The sequence below is a fragment of the Podarcis gaigeae genome (genome assembly GCF_964106915.1).
Source record: "Podarcis gaigeae genome assembly, chromosome: 4".
NCBI classification, from domain to species: Eukaryota; Metazoa; Chordata; class Lepidosauria; order Squamata; family Lacertidae; genus Podarcis; species Podarcis gaigeae.
Window position 1 is genome coordinate 4,619,771 of NC_139677.1, and position 28,000 is coordinate 4,647,770.

General features: G+C 41.0%; 3 long non-coding RNA genes across 3 annotated transcripts; all 3 read right to left on the reverse strand.

Annotated features, from left to right (window-relative positions):
- Window positions 1-5,748: 5,748 nt before the first annotated feature.
- LOC310842697 lies at window positions 5,749-7,409 on the reverse strand. Its single transcript, XR_014563306.1, has 3 exons — window positions 6,896-7,409; window positions 6,470-6,721; window positions 5,749-5,999 (listed from the first exon to the last, which is right to left on the reverse strand). It is a non-coding gene; the product is annotated as an uncharacterized lncRNA (long non-coding RNA).
- A 129-nt stretch (window positions 7,410-7,538) lies between these two features.
- On the reverse strand, window positions 7,539-10,262 carry LOC310844121. Its single transcript, XR_014563957.1, has 3 exons — window positions 10,145-10,262; window positions 8,978-9,118; window positions 7,539-7,676 (listed from the first exon to the last, which is right to left on the reverse strand). It is a non-coding gene; the product is annotated as an uncharacterized lncRNA (long non-coding RNA).
- A 10,149-nt stretch (window positions 10,263-20,411) lies between these two features.
- On the reverse strand, window positions 20,412-27,185 carry LOC310844126. The gene is made up of 3 exons (XR_014563962.1): window positions 27,127-27,185; window positions 25,597-25,692; window positions 20,412-23,192 (listed from the first exon to the last, which is right to left on the reverse strand). It is a non-coding gene; the product is annotated as an uncharacterized lncRNA (long non-coding RNA).
- Between the last annotated feature and the right edge of the window lie 815 nt (window positions 27,186-28,000).

Sequence of the window (28,000 nt, forward strand, 5' to 3'; positions counted from 1 at the left end):
TCTGAAGGTGTTTTCCTTAAGATTGCTTTTTAAATATTGAGATAAATATTTGCACAGAGTGTTCTGCTCTCTGTGGTCCTGGATGAGCACTATCGAAGCAACATAAAGTGCTTGGCAAGTGAATATCCTGAGATTATCCTGGAGAGCATGGGCCATGGGGAGAAGGGGGCTGCCAAAAGCTTAAATGAGGGGTAGACTTGAAGTGAGAGGCCAGCTGCATCACAGCTGCCTGGTACTGCAGAGGCCCAGTGGACACAGAAACGGCAGATGCAGAGTGGGAAAAAGAATCACACTTCATCCCTTTGAGAAAGTGCTCTGTATTCTCTCCAGAAAATTTGCAGAGTGTGCACAGGACTGCAGCCTTAAGGAACTTGGAATGCCAGGGGGCTAAGTAATGGATACATGCCTGCTAACAAAAATAATTCATTCCTCTGCCAATATATCCAGCCTGGTTCATTACCATTAATAATATTAAGCATATTTTAACTATACATCGTTCACCTGCATCGGCTTGTGAGTTGTTAATTAAAATGATATTTCACTTGGAGGAGTGTATAAGGACATTATTGGCTGTCCATAAATAAGCAGTTCCTAATGCACCTGATGGCATCTGTGAAGAAACTATTAAATACTAGGAGAAGATAATTAGGATGTGAGATTGGGAAGCACCACAAACCCACAGTGGTATCAAAGGTATGATAGTTAGTGTATGTTGAATACTAAGAGAGATTAAATTTGCATTTGGAACCAGCTTCTGTTGATGATCAGAATGCAGCATCCTAATCAAGGTTGTGTTAATAATGTCGGACGCAGTATGTTAAACAGCCCTATGCTGTTGTCCCAGACATTTCTTTTCTTTTTTTCCTTTTTTTGGTTTAAAAGAGCATGCAAGATAACTTCAGCAAATAATACATTATATATAATATTTGCAACAGTACATTTCATCTTGTAATGTCAAATTAGATTCTGTTGCAGTTGCTTTACACAACATACCATCATTTTCATTCTGTAAATGAATGAGTGGAACCATAAGAAACTGTAAAATTATTCTGCCATTGATACATTTTTATATACATTTTTTCTCATTCTAGTGTTAAACCTGAAGAGCCAACAATTTAATCATTAGAGCTTTTAGAGTGCCATCAAAGCTAAAGTTCCATTTTTAGTCCTTTATATTACAGCTTATTTCAGAAATCTCTTCTTCATTTAAGTTATGTAACATGCCTTTTTAAAGGATTCAGAGGGAAAAGAACAAGCCATAATTTCACACACACATTTTTAATGGTTTGCATAGTACAATTTCACCATGCAATTAAAATTTGTGCGTTGAAATTATATTGCAAGTAGAGAACTTCCTTTCCCTTTCCCATGGAACTTGAAAGATGGATCTGGGACGGACTGTGGTTGATGCAGTTGCTTTGAAACCCTGAGGTTCCTTATCAGGAGTCCCTCAGTTAAAGGTCAAGCATGCTAGACAAGCTTCCCTGAAAGAAAGATTGCTTATCACACAGAGAACAAATTTGGCCAGTGTCTTGTGTGTAGGGAATGCACTTTCCAGAACACATCCTCTGCAATACAGGGGACTACTATGGCAGATTCTTAGGGTGCCTGATAAATGAAATGAAAGGGATGGTAAAAAATACGGGAATGTCTCTGCTATGCCAACATTTATCACAAGCACACAAATTTCTAGTCTGAGCTGGGTAGCTCCAGCAGCAGCCTTCAGTAAATGACATGTCAATACGTTTGTTGTGTAATGTTTAATTGTTGTCATAATTTGGTACCATATGTGCCCTGCTTTGAGAATAGTTATTTAAAAGTTAGCTATAAATTTGGGGTATTTGAGAACAAACAAACAAACAAACAATCCCCACCTTGACTTGTTCAGGGGTTGTCACAATTTCTTTCAATCAGCTGTAATGGTCTGGTATTATTCCACCAGAAATAACAGTGCTGTTCTATGCAAGGAGCCTGTTTATTTCTGGGATTATCTAAATGGTGCCAATGCTCAGCTAATTGCCCTTTGTAAGCATTGATCACGGTGGCACTCACTTGCAAAGGCACAGGACTTTGCAGGCACCACTGATCAGCTGATTGGCAGTGCCTACAAACCTCACTTTCACCCCAGCTGCATCTTTACCTGCCCCACACTTGACATCATATACAATATCAGGTGTAGGCCAGAGCAAAATCAGGGATGTATTCAGTAAGTTCCCCAACTTCCACTGGAACAGTTGAAACCTCAAATTCAAGACCTTTTGAGAGTTAAGACACAATATGTGTTAACCCTGATTCTGAAATTTTACTTGGTAACAGAAGTATGGCTCTGCTGGATCAGAACAAGGGATCTAGCACTCATTCCAGCAACCAGCAGGCACTAGGTGACACACCCTCCTGAACAGCAGAGTGGTCTTGTACTGTAGATGAGATCAGCGATGCAAAAAGAGTTTTTGCAGAAAATGTTTCAGAAAATATGACTAAATGATGATGTAATAATTTCCCAGAGAGGGGAGGTGCATGAAAAACAATACTAAAGAGGCTGCTCAGCCTCAGGGTGTAAAGAAGCAGAGAGTTATGGTGAAAACTTACTTTCCTTCCTTCCTTCCTTCCTTCCTTCCTTCCTTTCTTCCTTCCTTCCTTCCTGTCAAAACAGTATAAGGTGGTATGCTCTGTTTGGAGAGAAATTGGGGAGAAATTAAAAATAATATTTTCCTCAGCCACAGCTCTGTTTTGCTTCTACTGGAAATAGGGGAAGAGCCCTTTCAATACTGGGAGTCCAGGGTCAGCCAGACAGACTTTATCCGAGCAACACCCAGTGCTATTTTTCTAGAACTCACCATGAATATAGTCTACATTCCACCTAAAGATGCCACTGCTTTGTCCTTCAGGAACAAGACCACTCCTTTATTTTCTTCACCTTGAAATCACCATTCCAGGAGCACCCTACTTTTTTGGGGAGTCATTGTAATCAGGAGCTCTAACTCTCTTAGGTTCCCTGATTTTCCAAAGTTCTTCCAGGACTCAACATCGCTCAAGCTCAGTCAGCCTGGCTCTTAAACTCCAGATTGTATACCCATTCTTGCACCTCTAAACCAGTGAACTCATGGTGATTCATTAAGAGGTGTTGCCAGGGCTTTTTTTCCAGCTGGAACTCACCACAACTAAGTTCCAGCACCTCTCAGGTAGGCACCATTGCCATTATAAGAGAACAAAGGAGACTTATTTTAAGGACATTCAATATCTCAGGACCCTCCATAGCCCACCAAAAGTTAATAAGGTGGTGCTTTGAGTAGATTAGGAATGGAAAAAGATTAAGCATTAACTATTTCAGAAGATCCCACAAAATACAGGATGTGGATGGGACTACTCCGTTGTCTCCAGCCTTCATTTCCAGACAAAGTGGAAACCTTTGGAATCAAGGGGCTTATGAAGCAACATGCAGTGGACGCTCGGCTTGCAAATGGGACCTGTGCAGGAGGCACGTTTGCAACCCGCAACGCCGCATCTGCACACATGCAGGTCACGATTCGGCGCTTTTTGCGCATGCGTGAGCACCGAAACCCATAAGTAACCCATTTTGGTACTTCCGGGTTTGGCGCGGTGCGCAGTCCGAAAACGCGCAGCCTGATGCATCTGTAGCCCGAGGTGTGACTGTGCTGGAATAGCGGCCAGCAGGTGCGGAAGGAAGGGCTGCCTCTGTCAAGAAGCCATTGAGTTGCCTCAGAAGCAGGACTTTATTTAACAGCAGGAGAAAGGAAAAAATTCTTAAATTTTATTTTTTTTCTTTGCTATATTTGCTTCACTATCTGTAACCATTTTTGCAGCTTTGTTGATTGCAGATTTGTTAAAAGTCGTTTTAATTCAAGGATACTTGTTAACCTTTTGGCTTTTCATTAATTTGACTTTGGAGTCATGTTCACTGATAACAATGCTATTTGCTGTATTACATTTTCATCACCATCATGTTCATTATCTTTAATTTTCTAATAAAGCATTTATTATAATGCCTTGTTTATTTTCACTCAGACGTTGGTGTGATGTGCCCTGGACGGCAGGCTTTTACCTGCAGGAGGCGCTGTCCTGAGTGATGCCTAAATGGTGCCTCTGCACTGAGGAAGACAAGAACACCAAGAGATCCTGCCGGATCAGGCCAACGGCCCACCTGGTCCAGCATCCTGTTCACACAGTGGCCATCCAAAGCTGGCTCCAAACCTCTCATGAAAATGGACTCTGAAATATAGAAGAAATTTAGATGGTAGACAGTGTGAGCTAGGAAACGATGGAAGGTAGATCGATTTCAAATTTATTTTAAGTGCAAGTTCAGTAGGGTACCTCTAACATAGCAGTGAACTGTGGACCCCCTCTAGAAGGTCACTTGGAATAGATTCTGGGCTGTGGGGAGAAGACTGCTTGAGCCATGCTTTCTTGGGTCACTTCAGCCATACCTTCTTCTGCTTATGCATTAACATTTTGGCAATATAATCTCAGGTTGTATATTTGCAGGAACAAAGAGTGTCAGTGCAGGTGGTATGTATTGTCTTTGGAAACATATCCAGGCCAGTCATTTAAGATTAGATGCAGGATGTGCTTGGGAGATGCATATTCTTTTAACAGCTTGCTAAACATGCCAGCCTCATCCTCTGTTGGACCATTATTATGTAGAAAAATTCCTTAGCATAAATTAACATATTGTTCATCCATGTAGCTCAGGGACGCCACTTGCATCATTGTCAAATATTAGGTCAGCTTCATCATACTGTAGCCCTGAAGACATATTTTCTATAATATTTTATCTTTGCCAGTTCATCCTTGTCAAACATGATTTCCCAACAGACAATGAATAGTTTGTCAAGGTAATGGGAGGCAGGTCAAGCTGCATATTTTTGTTTTCATGATTTTGCTATTAATTCTCTGATTATATTGCCTTGCTTTGAGTTACATGATTATTTTAATTTGAACAATTCACTTCAAGGGACTTCAAGAAATGCTACAAATATAAAAAGAGAAAATTAAAATAGCTGCATGCATATTGCTGCTGTGAGTATAATAGATCCTACTTATATTTCCTTTCAATCAGTTAGCTTTGCAAAATAAAAATAGCATAATGTCAGCACATACATACAAATTATTATTTGCTCCAACATGCAGTGCTGTTGTGGCATTTGTTTTACAAAACAATATTAAACTTGTGCATAAAAATAACCAAGAATCTTGTGCTATAGGAATTCCATTTTATTGAAATGGGATTTACTTCTTAGTAAATATGTATAGGATTAGTGAAACCTAATAATCAAATTTCAGAAAGACATGGATGCCTCTTGGTTTAAGCATTAGTACAGTTGATGTGCATCACCGTCATTTTTGTTGTGTACATAGCTTTTGCATTAACTTACCAGGCTTGCTGGATACCAACTCAAATGAGAAACGGCTACTTTTCTATCAAAAATATGTAACTTATCCCTAAGGCCAGCTTCCGTAGCTGAGGACTACTGGTCCCATGGAACTGTCAGGAGTTCAGCCTACACTCGAGTAGGAGCCTGGTAGAGACGCATGCCCGACTAGCATGCTCTCCCTCCTGGTCAACTGGGAGCTTCAAAAGCTTTCTTCTGCCCGAACATCACAGCGACCGATGCCAACCAACACCGGCACACTTTGAGATCCGCAGAGTGTTCGCAGTTTGTGTAACAGACCTCAGCAACTCTGCATTTTGGCTAATCTACTTTATTTACATATAAACACACACGGTGCACTGCAACATGGCTCCCTCTCTCTCTAGCATCAGATAGGAAAGAGAAAAAGAACAAAGAACAATAGTCCTACTTCGCGGAACACAGTAACACAAATATCCTGTCTCTGTCACTTCCCACTCTGTGGAGTCAAAACATATACCGTCATGTGAAAGACAACAACACCAGGACTGCAATCACGGAGCCAGGAATTCTAACAGGAACATCAAGCGGGATCTTGGAGATGACAGGTCACATAGCTTAATGCATGTTCTGGAAAAAACAAGTGGAAATCATGGCTTTTGTCATTAACCTTTTAGAGTTATTTGAGAGTGTAAACAAGGATTTGCAATGCTATCCATTTCACACTGAGTATTTAGACTTTTGAAAAGCTTTGATAATGTATCTGTACGAGGACTCCTGAGCTAGTTTAGCAAGTCATAGAGTAAGATGAGAGGCACTCTTGTGAATCAGTGACTGCTTAAGAAACAGGAAGTAGAACCTTCTGACACAGTGACCAGTAAATTTCAAAGTCAATGCAGTGTCGTCACAGTATGCTGCCAAATGTCACCCTACCTTTTCATGCCTTTTCAGTGAAAGAAAAAGAAAATGTACCATGCTAGTTTTTAGAAAATGAATTAACTAACCTTTACCAGTAAATATCAACATTCTCTAAGCAATGTTATGCACTAGATGCAATAATATCTGCCAAATAAATAAATAAAACTAATTTGCAGTCCTACCCCAATATTGATGGCTGGGGCATAGTGGGAGTGAATAGCTGGAGGCTCCTACTGTCAGCATTTATCCCACCAGTAGAATGCAGTTGAAATTCTCAAAACAGGGTGTTTGGGAGAGGGGAGAGGAAGGGGTTCTGCCAGAGGCTTTAGATTTGCTGGGTCCAAAGGCCAATCTCTCGCCTTCCATGATGTGCTGGGGCTTGGAATGTGCCAGTTGGTTCCCTTAGCTCTGTTGCTCCCTGGCCAGGCATTGTGCTGTGTCTCTAACACATGGCTATAAATGTAAAGATAGACAGATATCTGTTGTTTAAAATAACTAACGAATGTTAGAAGCCCAGCCCAAATGTGCCCCTGCCCGGAGTATGTCTAACTGTCATCTCAGCTGGCAGCCAGTAATAGGACGGAATTTGTTAATTGAGACTTGCTTACAGGTCCGTTTTCGGATAACAGGATCTGGCCCATCAGTGGAGCTCTTTCATAAATATACAGTACTTGCTGATCAGACTTTGAAACACTGCATAAAAAGAATGATTACCATTTGAAAGTTTTCCTGAACCCTGACAATTAAGTGTAGGAAATTTAGGAGGAGGAGTGAAGGCATATGTAAGAATCCCCACAACTCTGAGATCATGATCTAAATTAATTTTGCTTATTATTGTTTAATCATTTTTAACCGCAGGCACTAGAATAGTAATTTTAGCAGCACACAATAATAGTACATTTATTTTTTATAGCCCATAGCATGCTGGATGTTGCACAACTAACTGTGTAACTTAGCAATCATCTGAAAGATACTGGAATCCTTATATATGTTTATTCACAAGTTCCCCTGAGTTTATGCCCAAGAAAGGCATAAGTGCAGCATTTATTCTGTTTTTAAAAATTAACTAAAATGAAGAGTACAGAAAATCTTGTTCCAGTCTTTCTATTTATTAATGTATTTATCTTGTTATTACAAGGGCAGTCTGAGTATGGAATTAGGGATCTGCCCATGGATTGACCTGCTAGATATGGTTCATTTGGCACAGACGAGAGATACCCAGGGAGACTTTCTCAGTGGCTGCACCTCAGTGTTCAGATTCTCTTTGCCTAGAAACATCTTCTTGAAGCAGCATAAGCTGTTTTTAGTCAAACTTGCTTTGATTGGCTCAGTAGCAGGGTTGGGGCATGTTAGAATAATGATCTTACTGGACTGGGATGCATGTGGTATCTGGAAGCCCAAATGAGAAAAATAAATAAGACGATGCAGTACTTTTTAAAAAAACCACAGCAGCATCCAGCACCTGGTTCACATCAGAATAAATCACACCGAAGCCCATTGATTTCAATTCTGTCATGCCTGGCACTCTGATGGTTTCTTTTATCGTGATCATAAAATCATTGACTGAATAAATAGTTGGTACTGCCAGCTTTGGCATTGCAAAACATCAACCCTCCCTTGCTTGGGTGTGGGGTTGGACAGAGCTGTCCCTCTTTCCCAGCACTCAAGCGAACTATTGTGGACAAGCACTGCTCCAGTGGTGTGTCACCCCCCCCCCCTTTCCAAACACATGGGGTGGGTGGGATGCGTGCAAGCATTCATTGGCAGGTGGCCTTGAAACAGGTCATTTTGGAGGTGGGGAAGGGGATCCCAGGGGGTTGGAGCACCTCTTGGCTGGCACAGTGAACTTCTCATTGTTCATGTTCTGCCCTCACCATTCTGCGTGGCAAGGCTGTGGATGTGGGGGCCACCCTGCCATTTTGTAAAGCCCCACAGGGCAAAGGGTTTGCACTGAGGTCTAAGAAGCTGCAGGAGCTTGCTGAGCCAAAAGAAATTCCATAAATGTAACGAATACACCTACTTATTCTCTTCTTAACTTAGTGCTGTTGAAGCGGAAAACATGGGAATGAATGAGTCATTGGGGACATCTTCATATACACTAACTCGGTGTTTTTCTCTAGAAAAATAGGTGCTGGTATTCACCATGAAGTTGGGAGCCAGTGTGGTGCAGTGGTTAAGAGCGGTGGACTCGTAATCTGGGGAACCGGGTTCGCATCTCTGCTCCTCCACATGCAGCTGCTGGGTGACCTTGGGGCAGTCACACTTCTCTGAAGTCTCTCAGCCCCACTCACCTCACAGAGTGTTTGTTGTGGGGGAGGAAGGGAAAGGAGATTGTTAGCCGCTTTGAGACTCCTTCGGGTAGTGATAAAGCGGGATATCAAATCCAAACTCTTCTTCTTCTTCTTCTTGTTACAGTAAGTGCCACACTTTTTAACAACAAAAAAGGTACTGTGTACCCTTGAATACCCCCTGAAAAAAAAAGCACGGCACTTACTCCAGTTCTGTAGAGTGGGAATATTGTGATGAATATAATTAGGTTTATTCTCAATGCAAACCAAGTTTATGCTTTAAAAAACTCATTTAAGAAACAAATCATACAATTTTAATGCAGGTAAATATTTAGAGCAATGATGGATTTTTAAAATAAGTTTTAAATTCAGTAAATTATTGAAATGAGAGAAGGGTCAAACCAGACATGGTGTATGCACTCACTGTATTGAACACCTGTCATCTTCTTTCTTCATGAAAAGGAAGTCACAGGGGGACCCAGTTTGGACTGAGGCCAGGTCACCGGGGAGTGGAGTGGGTGGGTCTGACACCACATTGAAGTTCTAGAAATAAAATGAATAATTCATTTCAAAACTGTATTGGTTACAGACTGCAGATGGAAGATAACTTTTGGATGAATAAAAACGAAAGCTACGCTACTAGATATCTTCCCCTGAGGTAATTGTTTTTCCTGGGCACAATTTTTTTTTTTTACATGGGGGAACATTCAAATATGTGACTCCTCACTATAAGCAATCTTAAAAAACACACTCCCATTAACAATATTTAACATGATTGTAGATCAGCTCCAATGTGTGGAAATTTCACTTGGCAGGCTGCTTGTTTCACCCTGGTCACTCTGTGCGTTTGTTGCTCTGGCTTCTTTTTACAAAGCAATATTGGATTGAATTTTCACATCTTCTTGCAAAAATAAATTTAGTGAATGAGTATGGGATAAATATAAAAAACTTGCTGGAAAATAAACCACCAATGTGGCTTTAACCTACAGTATAGAGATTTGTTAATAGAGGTGGAGGTTAAATTAAAGAGGTTTGAAGAAATAACAGCGATAGTAACAAGCTGGTTACAATATTATCAACTTAATTAGCTATTTAAGTTAATAAAAGGAATGGTTTTACAAATCAAACCTCTCAGTTAGAAAAAGACCTGCTAAAGAATGATCAAAAAGTAATGTCTAAAATGTATAAAGTATTATTAGAATGGCAAACAAACTACCGGTACTAACAGGTCAAATAATTGATGATACATTGGGCAATGGATATAGGACATAATATTGAAATGGCAGCATGGGAAAGATTGTGGAATGTGGACTTCAAATTTACAGTGTTATGTGTTAAAAAAAAAATCATATGAAATGATGTATAGATGGTATTTGAACCCTAGTAAGCTAGCTAAAGTGTACAAGGTGGAATCAAGAAAAGGGAGATGCCTTTTTTCACATGTAGTGGTTGTTTAAGATAGCAAAAGTCTTGGAAATGGTTTATAATGAGTTGGGGGGGGAATGTTGAAAATAACATTTTTTTTTTTAAAAAAAGCTTTCCTTTTAAGTCTAATTGGTGGAGAGATACCTAAAGAACATGAAAACCCCTATTTTTGTATGCTGTCCTGGCTGCATGAATGGTATAGGCCCAGAGATGGAAAGACGAAGCACAGCTCCCCCGCCCAGGCTTCTTGCGACGCTTCAAGCGCCGCAGGTGCTTCCCCAATCCCGTCCAGGCACAGGAGGCCGCCCTGCCGGCTCGGAGGAGGCGGCCCAGAAAGGCGCCGGGGAGCAAGGCGCCGCCTTCTGCGCGCACACTCGCTTGCCGCTAGAAGCCCCGCGGAAAAGGCCGTCGGGTGCAGGAGCGGCGCCTCGCCCGGCATTGGCGCGCGTTTGGGCTGCGTGCGCCCCAGGAGGCCGGTGAGGGCGGGGAAGCGGGCGGCTCGCTCCTCCCGCGCGCCCTGAAGGGGCTTTAGTGGCGCTTCCCCCGCTGCTACGAAGTCCTAAGCACGGAGAAGGAAAGCGCCTCCCGAGCCTAGCACTGGAGGGTCTGAACTTTTCTGGGCGAGCACTCAACGTGTTGCAGATATGAAGCAGAACAAACGGCTCCTCATTGTCCACACCCATAAAAATATCCAAACTTTTACTGGCAGAACTCATTGAAATAAAGCAGAAAACATAAAAAAAGGAAAGAGGAAGCAGTTCCAGAGAAAGACCATGGGCAACTAAAACTGATGGAATATGCAGAGATTGCAAAACTTACCGGAAGAGAGACTTTTCTTTTTTAACAGAATGGAGAAAATTTATTGGATATATGAAGACAAATTGTAAATAATTGAAAATGTTAGCAGGATTGACATAAACACGAGCAGTAAGAAATAATTAAAAGGGAACATAAAGAAGAAATTTGTAAATAAATTTGAATTGGTTATGCAGTAAGAATATGACATAAAATAAGGAACCATGGAGGGGGGGTTTGGAATTTTAAGAAAATGGAGGCTGAATTTGTTTAGATTTTTGTTGTTAAAACATGGTAAAATGCAAGAATGAAAAATATTTTTAAATAAATAAATAAATTTAGTACATTGAAAGTGCAATATCTAGGAAGCACAATGTGCTTATTCACGAAACAAATGAACACCAGAATCCTAGCAAAAGCCAACAACTGCAATTGTCCCAAATAAAGATCAGTTATCCCCTCTACTTCCAGTGTTCAATGGTATCATTGCTCATATGCTGTCTGGCTTTGGGGATATGGTATTGAAATGGTTGGAAAGGGGAATGGAGTGGAAGATTCTGGAGGAACGTCTGGCTGACTGACTGCAACAGGGTGCAGGAACAATGAGACATTTTTTTGCATGTCTCCCTTTTGACCTTTTATATGGCATGCTCACAGAAAGTGTAAGATAAAGAGAAGAGAGAAATGTACAATTGTTGAATCGCCATCACAAGATGTCTTGTGAAGTAAATGTCCACCTCCTCAAAACTTCCAGTTTTATAGTTGAAGAAAATGAAACAATAAGGCTTTTTATGCTCATTACTTGTGCTTTATTGCTGTCCCTATATAAATGCATGAGACAATGGGAATATCAGCTTGCCAGAGGATAAATTATCATTCTGGAATGGGACATCCCTATTTGCATCAGAGAAACGTTGGAGGGTATGGGGTGAGCCATTGATTTTGAGCAGTCAAAATTTTCTGCACTGCTAAAAGAAAAAAGAAAAAAGAAAGTGCTTGGCATTTGTTAAGACTTTAGTTACAAGGTTTGGGTTGAATTCATTAGGATACTGATTTGGTTTGGAGTCAGCTTTGGTCTTTTGTAATTGGTACTTCGGCCCTTAAACTGGAGACCACTGTAGAAACAAAGTGGAGAATGATTGAATGAGGGTGGATTCAGGATCCATAGAATCTCTCTCATTAGCTAGGTGTGTTAGTCTGGTTTGGTTCTTGTGTGGTGTTCTTGTACAGACTGGTAAAGATATTGTTCAATATGGCCTTCCTCAATGAGTTGCATCTGTTTGTTATTCAATTGACAAAGTTCTCATATTTCCTTCAATAATGGGCACAAGTTACAAGTGGCGCGATTATTCCTCATAGAATTGTAGAATTGTAGAGTTGGAAGGGGCCATGAGGGTCATCTAGTTGAAGCCCTTGCAATGCAAGAATTTTTAACCCAATGTGGGGCTCAAACCCTTGACCCTGGAATTAAGAGCCTCATGCTCTACCAAACTAGTTATCATAAGTATTTCTAAGATGCATTATGCTGAGAAACCAACCAACCAACCAACCAACCAAACAAACAAAAACAACCCATAACAATTGCTCTTAAAATACTCTTGAGCATTCCTAACTGTGGGCCTTCAAGATATGCTGAGAACCTTGGCCACAAACTGAAATGACTTCTCCCCCTTCATCCTAGCCCAAAGTGTAAAATGTCCTCTCTGTTTGGGCATCACTATATGCTTCTGTAGGGGAAATTTACTGTGGAAGACTTTTATATTTCAAGCTGCCTATATTGAAGTTGAAGTGATACACCATTTTCATTTACTGGTTTAAAAAATACAATTATTCCTTAAAAAAGGGAATACAAATACAGCCTTAGCACATGTTTTGGAAAGGCTACAGCTCCACCCCAGCTATTCTTGTTTTCCTGAAATGCCTCAGAGGATGGAATAAAATGAAATAAAAAAGTTATTACTCTTCTCCTCTGTATGTCAGGACTATATCAATATCAGGTACATACATTGTAGTACTGACATCAGTGCTTTTGCAAAGGAGGAGTGTTTTTTGCTCAACAGCTCATGGATGTGCACAGTTTTTGTTATCCTTAATTTCACATGAAATGCATGCCTGAACCTTCAGGTCTTGTATGCCATTTCTTTTTCTGCTCAAATTCTCAGGAGTGCCTTTAAAATCAGAAGCTCTTTTCTGTGCTTGCTACTATGCAAAAATTTGACCATGTAAAAGAAAGGACATGTTCAGCTCTGCTTGATTTGCCTTATTCCAGTTCCACAGCATTTCTGAAATAACCTATCAATTGTGGAAGAGTTGCGGGTGGGGAAAAGGGGGCTGTGCAATTTCCATTAATAGAAAGAGAACAATACATCTTGGAGACAGTTCGTTGTTTTTTCCCCTCTGGGAGCATTTTCTTCTTGATCTGTGGCTTTGAGAAAAGATAATTTCAGGAAAGCACTTCCTAAGAAACTACAACTAGCTTAGCACTAAAAGCACAAGAGATACAAGAAGATTTCTAATTATTGCATCCCAAAAGGTCAGCTTAACAGAAATTTAAAGGGAGAATAAGACAGATGGCAGTCTTCTAATGTTATAGTCTGAGAATTTTCAATTTGTAAGTAGCCCTTACTTTTTGACTGTTCAGCAATCCAGTTTCCCTGACCTGATCGGTTGCTGCATACATATTTCCAGCCCCAAATTCCCCCCTTGTGGACTTTGACAGGGTGGGAGCATGTAAACATAGTCAGCTGCCTTATACTCTATTGGACCCTTATCTAGCCCACAGCTCTGACTGGCAGCAGGCCCAGCCCTACCATTTATGCAGAATAAGGCGGCCATATCAATCAGATAATTTGGGTGTCATGGAAGAGCAAGAAAGTGTTCATTACTGAATTTGTAGCCAAGGGCTAAAATAAAAACTCTGACACCAGTTGAACTGTAGGCCACATTATTATTAAATTCAAACACGAACAGAATCTGCAGAGGGAAAGCTATCAGTGCAGGACCTAAATAAACAAATTTCAGGAAAATGCCTGCAGCTGTAGGGTTTCTATTGGGATAAGAGCCGCCTCTACTGGGATAGGGGAGGCAAGTCCTCTTGCCCCCAACTCCAACTTCACCCTGAAGGTGAGTAGAGAGGCTTTCCTGCTTCATTACTTCCCAGGGCCTCAAAGCTCTGAGTGGATGTGGCAAAGCTCTGAGTGGATGTGCCCCCAAATAGTGGCCCAGATCCTGCCACAGATCTTATAACCCTCAATTACAAGACTCACCGCCCCTAAAGGTGATCTAACTGCCTAAGTGACCATTTAAACCATTCAACCTATTTAACAAACCATCATTCTGTCCCAGTAAGTGTGGAGCAGCTAAAAGGACCAGTCTTCCAGGTGTTACCTGGCTGGCTAGAAATTCCTACTTGGCCCAAAAGGCAACCAAGGTAGCCACACTATGAAACACGAAGAGTGGGTAGGTGCAACCCCTCAAAAGAGGAAAGTGGGTGGAAGAGTTTGCAACTACTGTGTATGAGGCACCCATTTGCCCAATGGGAAGGTGGCGGCTGGGGCTTCAACCCCAGAATGCAAAGTATTTTCCCACAATCCAATATGAGGTCAGGAGTGGTGACTATTATTGCTGTATTTTTATTCCTGTGAGCTTTTCTGTTCCAAGTGCCAATTTAACTTGGCTGGCTTTGGATACTATGCACCTTGTCTTGAAAGGGGGCACCATTTCTTGCTGCACCTAAGGCAGAAAAATGTCTTAGGCCAGCCCTGACTGGCATCACTTTTTCACAATACCTGGCAGGAGTATTACCGTGTCTTCTGCAGTACTTGAAATCATGAATCTCTAATAGGAAATTCAGCACAGGAAACTAAGGGCTGAACCACACTTGCTGGCAAAATCCTGGCTTTTGTTGTTCAGTGGTTTCCTGCTTGTACACTTTTTATTTTTGCCCTGGAACCTCTTCAGCAAACTTGTGCTTCTTTGTTTACTTTTGGGTTGTGCTTAGTCCATTTTTTTCCTGAATGTAACTGACTCTAATGAAAAAGTGACCATGGGGAGGGGAGTGTGGAAAGGAAGGGAGGAGGTGGGAGGATGCCTGTAGATCTGTGAAAAATTCAAAGAAAGCTGTTCATGAGGCCTTCCAAAATCAGTTTACCAAGTGGACCAAAACTCTCTTCACATTTTCCATGCAACTGGCAAGATTGGATTTTCATAAGAAACTTATGGCACAGCCACAGAACAATGTGAGAAGCTTTCAGAAACGAGGGAACGAATAGGTGCAAAAGCTGATCAAAATTTGGGCCAAGCAAGAGAATGGGAGGGCCCTGAAACAAAGGAATCTGACACATTGAAAGCATAACATCAGTGAACTGTAACCTTCCCTTAACCAGGTCAACAGAGGGACTAGAAAAGAATGAGAGTGAATGGAGCTGTGTGTGTTTAAGGTTCATTTGTGACAAGAAATAAAGGGTTATGTCATGGATATAAAATTATTAAACCATGATCGTGTGCTAAAGCTTGCTGTGATAGCAAACTTGGGTGATTTTGAACCGGATAAGCTTTTCTACATGGTCGATGTTCCGTGTAAATTTCATTCCCGGTATGGTGCTTCTAGCTCTTTCTCAGCGGACAATCCCACTTTGGCCTGCAGCCCAGATCTCAGTCTTGTTTCAAGGAACACCTCTCAGGCATCTTAGAAGTATTAAAAAGAATAGCTTGCAGAGAGGGTGCCCTTTCCCAAAGCACAATTTAGGACTATTATTGTAGCTCAAGGATTTTAAGTGACTGTCTTGTTTTCTCTTTGTCCTTTTTTAAAAAAGGACTAGGTCATGATGTTGAAATGTGTATGATGGGTGTCAGGTTATGATACTGTTCTCATTTTTTTAAAAAGCATTCTCTTTTACTTCCTTTTCATCTTTGACAGTATGTTTACATGTTCTATTAGCTCTGTAGAATCTGCTGGGAAATATTTTGTGTGCCAACAGTTGGTCCACGTGGAGGATGCAACAATGTAGATCCACATAGTGTGTGTATCTCTTGAATTTGATGGAACCTCAGTTTGCTAGGACCTGATTTTATGGTGCCATATGGTTTACATGCTAACTGTCTCTATATGTTTCAATTAAACAGGTAATGTGTGGAGCAACTATATAAGCCAATTGTTGCAATAGACCACTATAAGACCATGTAGTCTTTGGGATTTTCTTTTGCATGTTGTTTTTATTTATTGAGTGTTATAATGTATATGGAAGCTTTTGGTCTGAAGCACAGTAGTGGGGAGGGAATAGGTATAGGAGGTATGGGAGATGCATAGATAAGGAATACTTGCATGCAAGGCTGCATGAAAGAGGTGGGAGGGCTCCCAGGACTCCCAGATGCATGGTTGTGTGGGGATTATTGCTAAATTTGGAGGACTGTGGGGGGAGAGGGGAGCTAAGGATAATGGCATGAATTGCAGACCAACTGCTTGAAAGATGGCACTAGCCATCCTCTTCATTTAAAAGTGGGAGAAGCCCTAAGCTAAAACAATCTAGTGGGGAGAATCTTTTTCATCCTGAGGGCCACATTCTCTTGCACCACCTTCTGGGCATCACATCCCACTGGTGAGGGGAGGAAAAAGCAAAAGTGAATGGCATAATAGATTTAACTATTACCTTTAAACAGCAGACTGTGTTCTTGTCATGCAAAAGCCAGATATTTGCACACACACACCTCTCCATCCTCCATACAGAAAAGCCAGAAACATTATCACAAAACAGTGACACATTCCAGGCTGGCACAATTGCTGAAAGACAGACTGGCTCAGGGAAGGTGAGCAGCAGAGCCAAGGGAGTCCCAAAGCCCAGGTAGAGAGGCACAGGTGACCACATTCAGCTGGTGGGGTAGAGGCGCTTCATCCCATCCCTGCCCTAAGCAGAGGTGTAAGAGTGCTCTGCCTACAGAAGCCACCATTTTGACAGCTGGAGCAGTCATGCAGTTTTCTTCTCCATCAGTTTTCTGTGAACAGCAGCTATGAAAGATTTTAGCTTTATCATATCTGCTCGTGAGTCATTTATTGTATTTCTCTCCTCACTCAACAAGTTTCTTAGTGATTGATGTTTTTAAAACCACATTGCCAGAAAGAAAACCATGTACTTTTAAATATATATATATAACCATAGGACCTTCCCAGTGGTGGTTTATATTTATATTTCAAAAATTGATAGATATTTTAAGAGATTGGCATTAACCAAACATTGCTATGGAACAACATATTTTCGTAGTACTATAGGTAACTCCCTTTACACCTCTGATTTCCTATTTTCTGCTTTCCTGTAAAAAATAGGCAGTTATAGGTTAATTCCAAACAAGTTTACTCAGAAACAAATTTCACTGAGTTCAGTGTGTGCAACCGTATGCATGTTCACTTTTAAATAAGTATCAATGTGTTCACTGCAGCTTACTTCTTAGCAAGTGCAATTAGGATTGGAACCCTAAGGTTTCCTAAGATTACAGCTTTAAATTACAGTAATTTTACATTTGCATTCTCTTTTTAAAGGCTGATATCATTAATTTTTAAATCTAGTTTAACGAATCCCATGTTAGCTTCATTTTCGCTATGAGCCCACAAAATGTCACTTTATTAATTTCTATGCACAGAGTGTGTAGGGCATAGAGGTTCAGAGATACTTGTTAACACCTAAAATGACTCCCCAGTCCCTTCCTGGACCTTCCCAAAGGCCAAACTAGCTCTTGGTGCTCCCAGTATTCCACCCTCTACAGATTCCCCTATTCAATGTTCGTATAAAAAAGAACAAAAAGGAGGATCAATAATCTCAGGAGAGCAAGTCTAGTCAAACTTCGTGGACTATGCCCATGGCAGAGCAGAGCATGGGATAACAATTGAAAAGCAGAATGATCAAGGGGCTGGACCTACAACATTTGTGACATTTTAGTTTATTAAAAAACAACAACTCAGAAACAAATACAGTATAAGGAAGGATGTGATAGAGGTGTAGAAAATTATGCATGGTGTGAGGAAAGTGAGAGTAATATTAAAACCCCATTTTTTGCTACCTGAAGGTCAGTGGAGAGGAAGTGAGGAGCACAGTGAACATTAATATAAGCATGTGGGTATCCCTTGATGGATCTTCCTTGGCCACATCGTAGAATGTTTTTCTCATAAAGTTGGTTATTTTATTACAGCTTCGTAGTTACCTAACTCTTGGGCACAATGTATTTTGTAGTAAAAGTCAGACTTAGTGGTGTCGTTTATGGGTAGTTCTTTGACATTTATGCCACTGCTTAGTGAGTTTCTGACACTTACACTTTTGCCCAGTAAAACAGGATGACAGTAGAATACAGCGAAACAATAAAGTCTTAGCACAAAGACTTAGCACAACCATCACTTTAATTTTCTCTACCAGAGAGGGACAAAGACCTCACATTCCATCACGTGAAATGGACCAAAGAAGGAACCAAAGAAGAAAATCATGACCACGCTCACCTCATGAGGAGGAGTCACTGAAGGAGTACATCTGTGCGTGGTGGGAAAATGTTTCAGCTATTTGGTTAATATATGGCAAAGGATTCCCTCGGGGAAAACAAAGAGGGCAGCAATGCCACCGGGATCCTTGATTGTTTGAAGTCACTCCTGGTCTGAATTAGCAAGCAGATGACACAGCTTTCAAGTAGGTTTCTGCTACTATTGCCCTTATCATAATTTCTTTTTATTAGTATACCCTGGATGTTGAAGAGGTGGGATGATACATGTCTGTCTCCTTACTGATGCCGTTTTGTTTTTTTCTCCTTCAATTTGAATAGGTCATTCAAGATGCTTTAAAAATGTGGTAATAAGACAACATTCCTGAAATGCAATGGTCTTTTTTTGCACTTGGGGGAAAAGGTATCTGTTATCTAAACAATTAAAGAATAAAATAGCTCTGGAATGATTGACATTATCTATAATTATTCCTGCTTTTTCCTTATAAACTATCATTTTTTGCAATATTGATTGGTTTGTGCTGATCAATTGCAAAATTTCTACATGCTAAGGCCACAGCAGGCATATGTTAGTGATATGGAGCAGCGCAGTAGTAAATAGTCAATGAAACCTTTGAAATGATTAATACAGGGTGCTTGTATTTTGCAACCTGGTAAGTGCCCTGAAAGCCTCCTGCTCCTTGTGGTTAGGAGAAGTGGAAGGCAACACAGCATCTCCTTCTTCTGCCCCACTCCTGGCCATGATTTTGAAATAAGAAAATGTTCAATGTGTTTAATACAGTATGATGGGGGTGGGGACAGGGCCGGATTTAGTTCGATGAAGCCCTAAGCTACTGGAGGTAATGGGGCCCTTTATATGTCCAGCTGTCCTTTGTCAGCAACAAATTGGCACTGTTTTTTGTGTTGAATATATACTATATGGTAACTTATGGACCTAAATGGTGTTGCTGTATGTAGGTTTAATTTTATTTGGTTTTTTATCTTATATTTTGGAAATATACATCCAGGTTTTTTTCCTTTAATATTTTTGTGGTCCCCCAAGAGAGTGGGGCCCTAAGCTATAGCTTGTTTAGCTTATATGTAAATCTGGGACTGGTGGGGAGGAAGCTCTGGCCATGCGCAAGACTTACAGCCCATCCATGCTTCTGCTTATTCCATGACTAGAAAGCATGGGTCCAAGCAGTTCTCTGCTTGTTGCATGTTTTTTAGGCATGGGTCTGAGAGGTTTTGCCCTTGCACTGTCACTTAGCTTTGAGAACACTGTCCAACCATCTCATCCTCTGCCGTCCCCTTCTCCTTGTGCCCTCCATCTTTCCCAACATCAGGGTCTTTTCCAGGGAGTCTTCTCTTCTCATGAGGTGGCCAAAGTACTGGAGCCTCAGCTTCATGATCTGTCCTTCCAGAGAGCACTCAGGGCTGATTCCTTCAGAATGGGAGAGGTTTGATCTTCTTGCAGTCCATGGGACTCTCAAGAGTCTCCTCCAGCACCATAATTCAAAAGCATCCATTCTTCGGCCATCAGCCTTCTTTATGGTCCAGCTCTCACTTCCATACATCACTACTGGGAAAACCATTGCTTTAACTATACGGACCTTAGTTGGCAAGGGGGTGACTCTGCTTTTTAAGATGCTGTCTAGGTTTGTCATTGCTTTTTGGAACAAACAATGATCTCAGGAAAACTCGATTGCCATTTGTTCTGCTTCAGCTCTAAGCCGCAGTTTTTCCTGGGGGAAAGTGGCAGGGCAAAGAAAGGTGTGGATGAGCCTTATTTTAGCAGGAGGTGAGTAGGCTCAGGAGTGACACCAAGTGTCGCTCCCCCAACCTGCTGTGATAAAGGAGTGGCTGCTCCTTTACAACCACCAGTCCCATCCCCACAAATGGCTCAGGGCTGGATCTGTGTCAGGGGTGTGCGCACACCCCTATTGCAAGATTTGCTTTGACAGTGGCAGAGGAGAAGGCAGAGGAGAGACAAAAGAAACCAGGGATAAATCTGAGGAAAATTCAGCTGCGTGTGCTAAGGATTTCTTTCAATAAAAGATGAGGACTAAGCCATAAACACACACACACAAAGGGTGGGTTTTGAGCAGAGGGTTTTAGCGGGGGGGGGGGGGCACACAAAGAAATAAGGCAGCACCACAGGTGCAGTTTTTATTGACACGATTCTTTAATAGAGATGGATGAGACAATTTTCAGGCTGTGCCTCTTTCACATCTGTTCAATCACAGATCCATTCTGTCCTGTTTCCATATCATTATGGAATCAAAAAAACGAATTGCATTAAAAAATTTACCCCAACACAGGGGTTCCCAAACTGTGTTTTGTGGACCAGCAGAGGTCTGCAAGTTCTATTCATGTGGTCCACAGTGCGTCTGCAAAAATGCATTAAGAATCATACAGCATCTGGTTCAACACATTACACTTGCTAAAAGAGGCAGAAAAATTAAGACTCTCAGCAATTTTCAGGTTGTCTGTGGAGGGGTAGATTTTGGGAGCATATGCATTTGTGCACATGTTGAACCCTAAAAAACACATATTTGTACTTTAAATTTGTAATTTAAAACCTGCATTTCAAATGCATTTTGACACTTTTTTGAGATGCAAAATTCAGAGAAGTGTGAAAACTGAATGGTAATTGTGTTCCAATCTGCATATTACTCTGGACAGCTTAAATCTGGCCAATTTGCTTACAAATGCAGGCCAAACAAAATCCCAAAGCACCTCCATTCTTGTGTCTCTAGCAGCTATATGGAGGGCAGAAATCCATCAGGTGACATTTTTCTTAGTAGACAGAATGCACGAGTTAAAAGCACAGGGGTCCTTCCAGAAAGAAGCCAATGAAAACCATTGAAAATTTGATGTTTCCTAGACCATCTAAACTGTGATGAAACAAGCTGATTTTATCCATATGTAGGTAAGCATTTCCCACCTACTTAAATATACTGCTTATTGCTCCTTGCTTTCCGTGTTGCTCCGTGTCTCAAAGCCACTAGCTCAGTTGCTAGTTGTTCACAGAACAGCTAAGGAAAAAAACAAACAAACAAAAGGGATATCATGTTAGGTGACCCAGAGATTAATTCAAACTACTCTGGGGTAGGTAGAGGTGCCATTCAGTTTCAATCTGAGAGAAAATTCAATTTCAATTCAATCATATTATCCAGTGATTGGAGGGCTCTGTGGTGAACCCCCAGAGATCAATATTTCATCACTTTAGGCTTGTGTCTAGCTTCCTTTTATAAGAGAAAACACTGGATACCCTTTGTATGGGGGTTACGTCTTCAGATTACGGATGGAATTTAATGCTGTACCTTTAGTCAAGAAAGAAAAAGACCTTTAAAATCTCATGTTCACATTGGCTAAATTGACACCTTTCCCTTGTGCAATCAAATTAATTCTGTTCCAAAATCTAATCTGCATGGGAGGGGGGGTGTGTTAAAATTGTTATCTGCTGCTAAAGGAAAAAGTTGATAAAATCAATAAAGGGTGTTAAATTGACTGAAGCACAACTTGGTACTGGAAGGAATAATTGTTGTTGGGTTTTTTTTGGGGGGGGGCTGTTTGATTTACTGCTGCAGCTCTGCATGCACAATTGTTTGATGGCATTGCTTCCACAAGACAACTTTGGTTAGAATTCTAGAGAGTTTCAGGCTGGATCTACATACGCAGTGGTGTATGGTGAGCCATAGAGGGAAACCAAAAGGGAGCCAAGAGGGACTACAGAGAAGGGACAATGTGTAGGAGTGGTGGAAGCAGCACTGAGAGTGTGAGCATGGGAACGAGGCAAGTGTGCCTTACAGAATTGGCCCTAAAACTGTGCCCTGCTGTCACTTGATCCTTGCTGTGTCAGCAGCTCTGGGCATCTGTAGCAGTGCCACCACAGAGATCAGGCCCACAGCATCTCTTCCAGGACACACTTGCCTCTTTCCCAAAGCAAGTAAGCAAAGAAAGAAAGAAAGAAAGAAAGAAAGAAAGAAAGAAAGAAAGAAAGAAAGTCGGAGAAACCAAAATTGACTCCAGTTATACACGTCTGGAAACCAGCAACCTTCCATGGAAAACAACAAGTGAAGTACAGGCATGCCAGAGTTTACCACATCATTGTTACATATAGTAATGGAAGATGTGTCTTATGATGACAGACACAAGAGTTCCCATTATCAGATTTTGAGCTGAGCCCATGAGATCACCACCACTTGAGCATGCCAGCTGACAGAGGCAAGTTTAGGGGTGGAGCTGTGGGTGTGCGCGGCACAATTATGATGTAGAATGGAAGGTGAGAGGCAGGGGGAGGGGATTTTGGCATCACACAGTGCACAGCTGAAATTTGAGACCCAAAGGGCCAACACTGCAGTTGATTGAAATAGGATGCATTGAGAACTGGTTTCCCCCTGTGTCCCAGGGATTCTATATATGAGATCTATGATGCCTCTTTTCCAACCAATCAAACCCTCAAGCAGAAAAGGCTGCTGGAAGCTCTCTTAGGTTTGTTTCCCCCGCGCCATGTTTATTTTCAAAACCCTTAGACCAGGCTTCCTCAACCTTGGCACTCCAGATGTTTTGAGACTACAGTTCCCATCATCCTTGACCACTGCTCCTGCTAGCTAGGGATCATGGGAGTTGTAGGCCAAAAACATCTGGAGGGCCGAGGTTGAGGAAGCCAGCCTTAGATATTTGGAAAGACCCTGAGCTTTCTCTAGGAAAGCTAAGAAAAACAAGTTAATTATGAGATGCAGTCACCTATAAAACAGCAAGTATATGTTAATGAAATGAACAAGACAAATGAATGAACAGTGCCAATGGCCAGAATATCCCATTCTGTAGCAGTGCCTAAGAAACTTGCCTTTATGTATTGAAGTTGAAACTGCCAAGTATAAGCTCAGGACATCTTCAAGATGGAAGGATCGATATCTTTTCTCTCACCAGCTATCTTTAAAAAAATGCAAAAAGAAATCAAAGACCTCTCTCATTCCTCTGAAGCTTCCAGAGCAATGAATCTAAGGCAGGAGCTTTGGAATCTGGGGTTTACTTCAGGTTGCTTTCAATAGCTGTTAACTTTGAGTTTCAGAGCTGTTTCAGATACGACATGAGCTATAATTTGGCAAGTCTTTATATGGCTTTCAGAGCCCTGTGTAAGATCTGAGAGACTGGAGTGGAGGCACAGCCAGGCAGAAAGGTCATCTCTAAGAAAAGCAGCCAGAAAGTGGGGAAGCACTGGAGGTAGTGAGCAGCATCTGGAAGCAACTTACTCTTCTTCCTAAATGCACATTCTTCAGAATGAGGAGCCAGGCCAGAATCTGTGTCCTCAAAGGACCAAGTGATACTTTATTGTCCCTACCACCCCTGTCATCTGAAAGGTGCTAAGTAATCCGTGTTAAATTGTTTTGATTTTATTATAAAATGTAACACATTTGCCCTGAAGAAGAATTCTAACTCAAACAAAATATGTTGGGGCAGTAAAACATTTCCTTTCTTCTAGGTTGAAATATGATGTGAGAATATAGTTGTGAGAGGATTTACCTCACATCTCCGGCAACATCTCCTTACAACCAGATTTCTAAACCAGGGTAGTATGACATGTGGAAAGTCCCTGTGCTACTCTTGGAGGCAGCAGCACTTCTGCACAAACTTTCTACATCATTTGTCTCTCCCAAGCATCTTCATCTCATACATTGCTCAGGATGAGGCATGGGGTAGTCACACCAATAGTGCTTAGGTAATGCAGCATTTACCGGGCCTTTGATGTAGGCAAGGAAAATTAGCAGATAATGCATACCTTTGGGATACATAGCCATTCACATCTCACACATGTGTGTTGAGAAATGGTCCACAAACATCTTCAGGCTGTTTCAAATGTAACTTTCTGATCTATACGGTTTGTTCTCTTCTCTGCATCCATGTAGACAGTCATTCCACTTGTGGCCCTCTGATCCCACATGTACTATGTTAGGTGCACAGTGAAAAGCACTGTAAGTCTTATCTCCATGCTGAAAAGTCTCCTGGATGTATAGCCACATGGGAACTCCCTCCAGTTGGACCAGAACTAGGGTGGGGAGAGAGGGGCCCTTGACCTGATTCAAGATTCCTGATTCAAGGGGTGGGTTTCACCAAAATCATGTCACATACATTATTTACATAAATAACATTTATTTTAATAATGTGCTAGATGAGATTATGAGTTAAATCCTGCAGAAATTTCATCAGAAATTTAAGACTTCAGGTACTAGGCATTGTCAATTCTCTAAGTTGGCAACAAGTTTAGAACTCCTGAAAATAATCCATAAATATTGACTAATGGAGTCTCATCCAAATTTGGAAACATACTTGTCATTTTATTCCAATTGTTCATAATTTTCTATGTCATAAAATACATATGGAATTGGCGTAGGGACATGTTTCATGTTGTTTGCCTTAGCACCAGAATGCTGAGCTTTGCCTCTGCCCTCCAATCTAAGTTTGGTGATGTGGACTCTAAAAATGAATCCACAGAGCAATGATTGTGCATTACATGCTCATAAGGCTGCCCTGTTCAGGGAAGTTTTTAATATGTGACATTTCAGTGTATCTTTTATCTTTGTTGGAAGCCGCCCAGAGTGTCTGGGAAAACCCAACCAGATGGGCGGGGTACAAATAATAAATTATTATTATTATTATTATTATTATTATTATTATTATTATTATTATTATTATATTGCAGGCTATTTGGATCGTGTGGTCCACAATGTATTTCCTTTAGTTGTGAGTATTTTAAGCCAGCCCATTACATTGATGAGAATGCAAGCTAGTAAAAAAACAGTGGGGCTCCCTGTTTAATAGCTGGGACTCTTCTTCCATAGCATACTTACTGAAGTGGTTAATCCAGTGCTGGTTTGCCCAGAGGCCTATAATTGTGAAATCATTATGAAAACATGAGTCACACAGATCAATCAATGCCTTGGCTCTGTAATTCCTGGCAATGCATTTAGGTAAGTATTGGAAACCACCATTCTCGTATTAATGTATATTATAGCTCATGAGATGAAGAGCCTATTGATTAATATTTTTATTTTAATGGTTGTGCTGATGCAGCATTTATGAAAGTACAACTGCATTGCTACTTTGGAGATGCACACAAAGATTGGCTAACATAAGCCCTGCATGGGGCAAATCCATGTAGACAAGGATTTTCATCACCCATGTTGCCACCTTTTTTAAATTTTTTTTTTAAAAAAATATATTTGCATTTTCTATTTTTCTATTTTCTGAGTAGTCTCTTAGATTACTGAGACAGTCAGCCATGTGCCCAGTGGACGTATGTTGGGCCAGTCACTATATCTAAGAGAGGTCTCTCTTACCTTTCAGGGCTGTTGTGAAGAGAAAATGGCTATAAATACAACCTTGAGATCCTTTGACCACACTTGTGGCTTGTGACACATAGATTGCCAGACTGTCTGAAAAGATTAATCAATATGAAAATGCTGGTATTTTTGACAGAGAGCAACTAGTCCATAACATAGTTTTCCGAAGTACTTGGATGGAGGTGAGATGAGAGTTGGGCCACAGTGACTTAAGCAGACTTAATATACATCAGAAGGAGGCAAGGATAATTTGTATGATCATGTTCCACATGCCATAAATGTACCTGTTTTATGAGCTTTTATGTGAAACTCGTATGACAGATCAGCTATTGTATATGAACTTCTAAACAAATGTGGCCATCCAATACCAGTCAATGTAAGGCAAACTCATCTATCTACCTACAGTTCTCAAACACTTTAGCACAGGGAAAGGGAACTTGTTCAGTGCTATTTTTCTAGAAAAAGAGGCACTGGAACTCACCCCGAATGCCTCCCTCGTTCTCTTATCATGGCAATGGTGCCCACTTGAGAGGTGCTGGAACTGAGTTCCAGAGAGGTCTAGCTAAAAAAAAGCCCTGCCTGTGCCTCTCCAGCTGTTGCTGGGTTACATTTCCCTAAATAAACACATGAGACTTAACCGGCTGTGTTCTAAGATAAATAAGGTGTACTATTCATAGTATCAAATTGTAAATTTCCACAGAAGTAATTCATAAAGTTTAACAAACGAACAAAGCAGAAGACCCAGTGGATCAGATCATTCTATAGTCAGTTCATGCATAAGGTCCATCCGTGTGATGGTATCTATTCCATAGGTTGTTTTGTTGTTGTTTTGTTAGGGTTACATCTCCCATCATCTGTGGCCATTGGCCAAGTTGTCTGAAGCTGATGGGAGCTGAACATTTGGAGAGCCACAGGTTTTGCATGATTTAGCATGACCAAGAAACAGCTCAGGATGAAACTAGAAACAAGTGCCATATGCGCTAGACATTCAAAGTGGTATCATACCACTTTAAGCAGTCACAGCTTCCCACCAAAGATTCCTGGGAACTCTAGTTTGTTAAGGGGGCTGGGTGTTGTTAGGATACCCTATTCTCACAGTGTGATAACTCTCAGAGTAGTTTAACAGGCAATCCCTCTTCCCAGAAAACTGGAAATTGTAGCTTTGTGAGAGGAATAGATACAGGTTTGCAGCACAGCCAGAGGGATGTGGGGAAAATGCATAGAAAATATTTCTAGCATTGACAAAGACAAGCTACTTTGTACTTTTTGTGCCAAAGTACAAAGAAAGGCTTCTGTCTTGAAGTACAATAATCTTATGCTCTTGTCCCATCTGACCAGAATCAAAATGGAATTTGTCTGGAAAATATAGGCTTTAGTGTACAGATGTCTAGGAGAGAGAGCTATAATGGCCAAGGGACTGATGAGCTAAGGCAGGTTTGTCTCTTTCAGCCTCAGTTTCTCTCCTCACTCCACCCGCAGCCCCAGCCCCCCAATCTGCAATATGGGGGAATAACAGTCCTAACTTACCTTACAGGGTTGTGGTAAATGTTGCAGTTGGAAGATGCATGTGAAATGTTTTTATATCTAAAAGTGTTATATAAAGGCTGTTACTATTGTTACTGTTTCTTTACCACATAAACCAAATTCAAAGATTCTCCTCACAGTCTCCAGCATAACCCTGGATTCTGAATGCATTGGTTGGTCAGTTGAATGGAGATCTCAGTTCAGGAATCTCATTGGCATTAAAGAATTACAGCTCAATCCTAACCACGTTAACCACTGCTATTTCTCTAGAAAAAGAGGTGGAAGTGGTGCCCAACTGAGAGTTGCTGGAGCTGAGCTCCAGTGAGCTCTGGCTGGAAAAAAGCCCCGATGTTAACTAAGAAGTAAGGCAAGCAGCATTCAATAGAGCTTACTCCAAGGTAAGTGGAGTTTGGATTGCAGCTCTATTTAATTTAATGCTGGGGGGAATTTTACAGACAAATATCTGACAACATGCCCACCAGAAAACTTTTAAACTTGACTGATATGGTGACCTTAAAAATTAACAATCCATGCTACAAACACTAAAGTAGAGAAACAAGTTAAAGTCTTTGCTTTTATGCATTGCTGAGGTTTACCTTTTTCAATCCTGACACATTTCACTAGGGGTGTTTGGGGGGGAATTCATTATCTTTTGAAAACAGTATGCAATATTTTCTGTTGTTTCTATTTTATGTGAACCGCCCTGAAACCTTCAGGTATAGGGTGGTATAGAAATTAAACAAATAATAATAATAATAAAGTTCATTCTAATAGAACCAATTTTCCTTATGTGGTACACGATATGTAATATATATTGCTAACACAGCCGGTTGAAATGATTGCTAATTTTCCTTTTTGAGATCCAGTTATAACTTCT